At 41.4% G+C, this 6,440-nt stretch overlaps 1 pseudogene; it reads left to right on the forward strand.

Moving 5' to 3' along the window:
* Positions 1-731: 731 nt before the first annotated feature.
* LOC132042509 (putative cytochrome c biosynthesis ccmC-like mitochondrial protein) lies at positions 732-1,269 on the forward strand (annotated as a pseudogene).
* The last annotated feature ends 5,171 nt before the right edge of the window (positions 1,270-6,440 follow it).

A 6,440-nucleotide genomic window follows, 5' to 3' on the forward strand; every position in this document is an offset into this window, starting at 1 on the left:
CAACACACACATCCACACGGCTACAAGCCATGCACGGCTACATACCATGCACACGGCCTCAACTCCAACATGCCATACTTCATGAATTTCATCTATTTTTGCATACTACAACACACATAAACCTTCCATAACATATAAAACAAGATTAAATCTTACCTTTTCCCTTCAACTTCACAACTAGCTAGGGTTTGCAAAGGATGAAAATAAGCGGTTTGTTGACCCAAACAACAACTCCACGTTAACGAGGACCCTTCCATTAGTGGGTTTTCTAGGAAGAAATAATTTTGTGATGGCTAAATTTGATCTTCAATTTTTGCTCTCTTGGCGATCGCCTTGCCTATTGTTCATCCAAGTTCTTATTTTTTTTTCTAAGTGTGGAAATGAGAAAGATGACTTAGTGGTCATCTTTTATGATCACACATGAATTATACAAGTGTCCTTGGCCCACACATGGGTTGGACCAATTAAATTTGGCCACAAAATGTGTGGGAACCACTTCCATGTCACAAGGCCAACATGGCCAAATTTTCATGATTTGTCAACTTTCAAATATTCCATTTTTAGTCCCAAATTTTCCTAAATGTTCCATGCCAACGAATTCATGAACAACTTATGTCTTAGAATAAAATCGAAGGTCAAAAATCTCGACTTCGTATCCCGGAATGGTCTTGTCTCTAACTTATCATAGTTAATCCGGATTGTCCCAATGCACAAAATACGGGATATAACAGTTACGGCTATAAACACTTTTTTGTTCCTATTAACAAAACACCCTCATTTTCTTCGCTCTTCCCGGAACCTAGTATTTAAAATAGGTGCTTTTTCTACTTTGTTTACCTTAGTTCTTGGGGTTTCGGGGAAAACCTATGTGGGGCACCCTTTGGGTGTGGGATGCTCGTTTAACCTCTCGTATTCATCTTGTTCCGTATTTACGGGTGCACCGCGTTTTCAAAAGCTTACCGTAACCAAGCTTCTATTTCAATGTCCGTCTTTGACCGATCGATATACTAATAATCAAGTTTTCGATCCGGTGGAATACATTGCATCAACCGGGAGCATTAGCCGATCCTGTACATCAATACATGTTCCTATACCCATTCCAATCTTGTCTAACTTTGCTAACTCCCCCTTCTCAACCCGTATCTTGTTCATTCCGGAAACACGTCTTCCTATTCCATCTTTTCTAATCTCCTTTAACGGAAGAAATAGAAGCTCGAAGGAATGCCAAAACCTATTTCACTCGGCGAGTCTTTTTCCATCCATGGCTGAATAGTTAAAGAGCCCAACTCATAATTAGCGAATTCGTAGGTTCAATTCCTACTAGATACACGCCAATGGGACCCTCTAATAAGTCTATTGGAATTGGCTCTGTATCAATGGAATCTCATCATCTATACATAACGAATTGATGTGGTATATTCGTATATAATGAATGTAAAGTAGCAACTAGCATTCTTATTGGACTTTCACAATAGGGAAAGAAAATCGATTTATAGATGGAATCAAATATGCAATATTTACAGACAAAAGTATTCGATTATTGGAGAAAAATCAATAGACTTCTAATGCCGAATCAGGATCAACTAGGATAGAAATAAAGCATTGGGTCGAACTCTTCTTTGGTGTCTAGGTAATAGCTAAGAATAGTCATCGACTTTCGGGAAAGAGTAGAAGAATGGGACCTATTATGGGACATACAATGCATTACAGACGTATGATCATTATGCTTCAACCGGGTTATTCTATTCCACCTCTTATAAAGAAAAGAACAACAATCAAAATACTTAATAGCATGGCGATACATTTATACAAAACTTCTACCCCGAGCACACGTAATGGAACCGTAGAAAGTCAAGTGAAATCCAATCCACGAAATAATTTGATCTATGGACAGCGTCGTTGTGGTAAAGGTCATAATGCCAGGAATCATTACCGCAAGGCATAGAGGGGGAGGTCATAAGTGTCTATACCGTAAATCGATTTTCGACGGAATGAAAAGACATATATGGTAGAATCGTAACCATAGAATACGACCCTAATCGAAATGCATACATTTGTCTTATACCTTATGGGGATGGTGAGAAGAGATATATTTTACATCGCAGGGGAGGGAAATGCCCCTCTGGGATGTAAAATCTATTGGAGATACCATTGTTTCTAGTATAGAAGTTCCTATAAAATGGGAAATGCCCTACCTTTCAGTGTTGTTTGAACTATTGATTTACGTAATTGGAAATAACCAATTAGGTTTACGATGAAACCTAGAAATTGATCACTGATCCAATTTGAGTACCTGCGGGATAGACCTCAACGAGAAAACGGAAGAGTGAGGGCAGCAAGTGATTGAGTTCAGTAGTTCCTCATAAAAAACTATTGACTGACGAGATATAGTAATATGGAGAAGAAAAAATTCTTTTCTCCCCAGCTTCTTTCTACGATTCTAGTCAAGCCCTGCTAGTATGCCTCGAGAGCCTGAGCAACTATTTGATTTTCCATACCCATACATCACAGTTAGTACCCTCAAAGCCATTGCCTTTCAAGTAGAGCGTCTTTTCAAGTCGGCCTTTGTACCGCACCGCTCGTTAGCAAGTGCCTAGGTTCTGTACGACAGCTCTCAAGCGATAGTCCCTGTTTCCCTATGCGTACCCTGTTATAGAAATGAGGGACCCGTAGAGAGAGAGAGAGAGAGAGAGATCTAGTTGGATATTGGTTTCCAGGTAGTTTAAAGCCAGCTCTAGTCATCAAGTAAAGTCCGTACTCGTCCGCACTTGAAGCCGTAGACTTTTCATAGGGTTTGCTTTATCTTGTAAGAAAGAACCATTATACATGTGTTAAGCATAACGCCAGCCTTACTTCATTTCATAGCTAGGAGAAAAGATTGACTATAAAGAAACTTAGGGCTCTTCGCTACGCCCTTTTTTTTTTCTTTTAGTAGGCGTAGCTACTTTCTTTCTGAGATTCAAGAATATGAGTTGAAGAGATTACCTTTATAGATCTTATTGTTGTTGTTATTTATTTTCTTCTTCTTGTGTTCATTTCTTCGATTATCTTCTTTCTTTTTTTTCCCTTTAGGCGGATGACCAGTATCCTTTTTTATGATTGACACCTCTTGGAAACCAAACCGAAAAGACAATTGATGAAAGTTCATCCAATGGTAGCTCTTGACCGGTATTAGATAGCTGCCAGAAAGAATGACTCTTTGCACGAAGAGTGAGATACGAGAAAAAGTCAGTCTGCGTTCAAGCGTTTTACTAGAACTTCCTTAGTTAATTTGGGTAATTCAATTTCTTGAATAAGCAAGGAATAAGCGCTACTATTCTTTTCTAAAGCTCGCTAAGATCCAAAGTTACATAGATTTCTCTCTTTTAGTGTGGGGGCATTAGTAAAAGGCCTAAGCGGTCTTAGCTCCTTCTTCCTCGGTCTTGCCGCCCTTGCCCCTCTTCTCTTTTCTCTTCTTTTAGAAGCCGTGATCGAAACTTCTTTCGCTTTGAACGACTGGGTCCTATTTCGTCTCTTGCGTGGCTAGTCTCTTTGTAGTAGTAATAGCGGGAGGGGGGGGGGGGAACTCTTTTGAAAGAAGAAATGATTTGGTCTCAATAAAAGAGCCTATGAAAAGGAAAAGGAATGGAAAGTTTCTTGCCTTAGACTTCGAGTTGACAGAGAGGAATGACAGAACTCTTGGCCTTACGAGACGCGGGCAACTTTGCTATTCAAAGGGATAGAAGTAAGAAAATATTGGAAGAGATTGGCTTGAGCTCGTTCGGGTTCTATTAATTAATAATTAGATTGTGTCAGGTCACCGAACTTAGAGTAGAAAATTCCGGTGAAAGCTTCATCCTAAGATGACCGAAGAAAAGCAAGAACATCGGGCATTCCTATTCCGAAAAGGCTTTGTTGATTTCACTCAACCTCTCTCGCCGCCTTAGCCTTAAACCGAACCTTCGCTTTGAAAGTTCCTTTGTTTTGTCTCAATAGAAGCTAGATTGCCTCCTTCAAGCCTAGAGAGCAAGAAGCTCTTCGTGGCAAAATTTGCACGTCTTTTGTACTTCAAGACGGAGATATGCATCATGTTGTCTTTCTAAACGGCAAAGAAATCCTTCTCACTTTTTTTATGTGAATTGAATACGCGGCCAAGACGAGGGAAGTGCTTAAAATCCCATTTATTCATACATTGAATTTCGATATAGCCAAATAGCAACGGTCTTCTTCTAGCTCCTCGCGGATTCTCTCGTATTCTCTTCCGAAAAATGCCGGGATTTCCTCTTTCTATTAAGAAATTCTAAAGAAAACGTCCCTCGGACGAGGAAAAGGCGGGGCTTTTGATTGAGATGGGTAGAAGAAGCAACGCTAAAATCGTGGGAATTAGGAAGAAACTTCGTTCTATTGCCCGATTGTCCGAGCTAACATTAAGGAATAGGTGGGATGCTTAAGAAAAAAAGAAAGTGTGTTTTCGAGGTAGCTATGGAATTGCGGTAGTAGGCGAAAGGGTATTCCCTCCCTAACGCTAAGGTAACCGCTACGCAACTCATTTCCTGGGCAAGCGGGGGAATCGAATCAACTTGAAATGGACTTTCATTTCTTTCTCATCATCTTCAACCAGCCAAAAGGCTTACGCCCTTGGGTACTTTACATAATCTGAAATGAGGAAACTCCTAATGCGAAGGTAGACTCCGGTCTTCTTATTCAAGTAGTTAACATTTCCCTTCGGTAAGCATTCCTTGGGCGAAGAAGGGATTTGCGCATCCAACTATAAGATAAATGGCCTTGCTTTCCTTTTGTGATCTGCCAATTACAATACATGGAAAAGGCTGACACAACCCATTCAAACAACTCTTATATATGCGCTATTTCATGCACGCTTCACCGCATGTATCGTATTCTCCTCCTTTCTTTTGAAGTTCAATGTCGAAAATTGTATTCTCAGCCTAGCTAAAGTGAGGCACTACTATTCGCTTGAAGTAAAGTGTCCCTTTCTTGCACAAGCCTGATTTATATATGCAACCCCTAATGATTCACTTTAGAACTCGTGCCCTAAGCCTGACCTTCGATGATGCTAGGTCTCGGGGTAAGCACCTATCCATCAAATGTGGCCCTAGGCCTTTAACAAACCGGTGCACTCAGTCACCCATATGCGCTACCATGGCCGAAGCATACCTAGCCAAAGAATTGAAGCGGAGACTATACTCTAGAGCACTCATACTTCCTTGCCTCAAATTCAAAAACTTATCGGCTCTAGCTCGCCAAACTTCTGGAGGCAAATAATGTCAGAGGAAGGCATCTACAAATTCTTGCCATACTGGGGGAGGCACATTGGTTCCCCGTGAAGCCATCCAAATCGTGTACCAAAGAACCGCAACATCCCTCAATCTATAGGATGCTAACTCCACTGATTCGGTGTCCGAAGCATGTATCAACCGAAGTGTCCTCAACATTTCATCAATAAAATTCTGAGGGTCCTCATCCGGCTTTAATCCAAAGAATTTCGGAGGGTTCAAGCTAATAAAATCACGGGCCCTTGTACTAACAACCCTATCACCTTGCCCTGTACCTTGCCGCTGAGTCTGGGCAGCAACCAATTGAGTAAGCAAATAAATGGCCTCTTTTACATCTTGGCCTGAAGCATCCGATGGAGGAAATGGAGGTGCTGGAGCTGCGGATGAGGCTCCCTCACGCTCCTCAGAAATAGGCACTGAATGAGAGGATTGAGATTGAGCCGCATTCTGGGACTCACTTTCCTCACAACTGGCATAGCGCGTGCTCTTTCCTCGCCACCTCTTGCCCTTTTAGGTCGTCGTAGCCTTTCTCACTGAGCATCTCGAAATACATAACACACGGTTAAGGAGAAGAAAGTTTTTATATCATAGCTCTATCGCACAATCTTATGAAGAAAGAAGGTCATTCATTCTAAAATGCCCCGCGACCTCTTGTTTATAAGTGTCGCGCAACACACCCATAACCAAGACTCACGGGACACGGCTCGTAGACACGCCTAGGACAAACGCTGCTACGATACCACTTTTGTCACGACCCAATCGGAGGGACGCGACGGGCACTCGGTGCTAACCCACCCGGGCACCTCTTATCATATTTTCACATTTATATCTAGGTGAGCCACATAGCTAATTCATACTTTCTATCCATTATTCACACTAATCCCATCGGGCAACGATACATGTATATATAACTCCATCAATAACAATGCCCATATCAATGTACATAAGCCGACGAGGCTAATAAAACGATATCCAAAATATAGGCCGACAAGGCCAAATGCATCTAACCATATACACATGTTTACGAGCCTCTAAGGAGAGTGTGTCATAACATATAGGTGGGACAGGACCCCGTCATGCCCATAAATATGTATACAAAAGAATAAATACCAAAAGCTGTTGCTCCGAATGAAATGGAGCTCCGCTATGTAGTCACGAGTAATAAAG

Source organism: Lycium ferocissimum, unplaced genomic scaffold (assembly GCF_029784015.1).
Source record: "Lycium ferocissimum isolate CSIRO_LF1 unplaced genomic scaffold, AGI_CSIRO_Lferr_CH_V1 ctg15761, whole genome shotgun sequence".
Taxonomy (NCBI): domain Eukaryota; kingdom Viridiplantae; phylum Streptophyta; class Magnoliopsida; order Solanales; family Solanaceae; genus Lycium; species Lycium ferocissimum.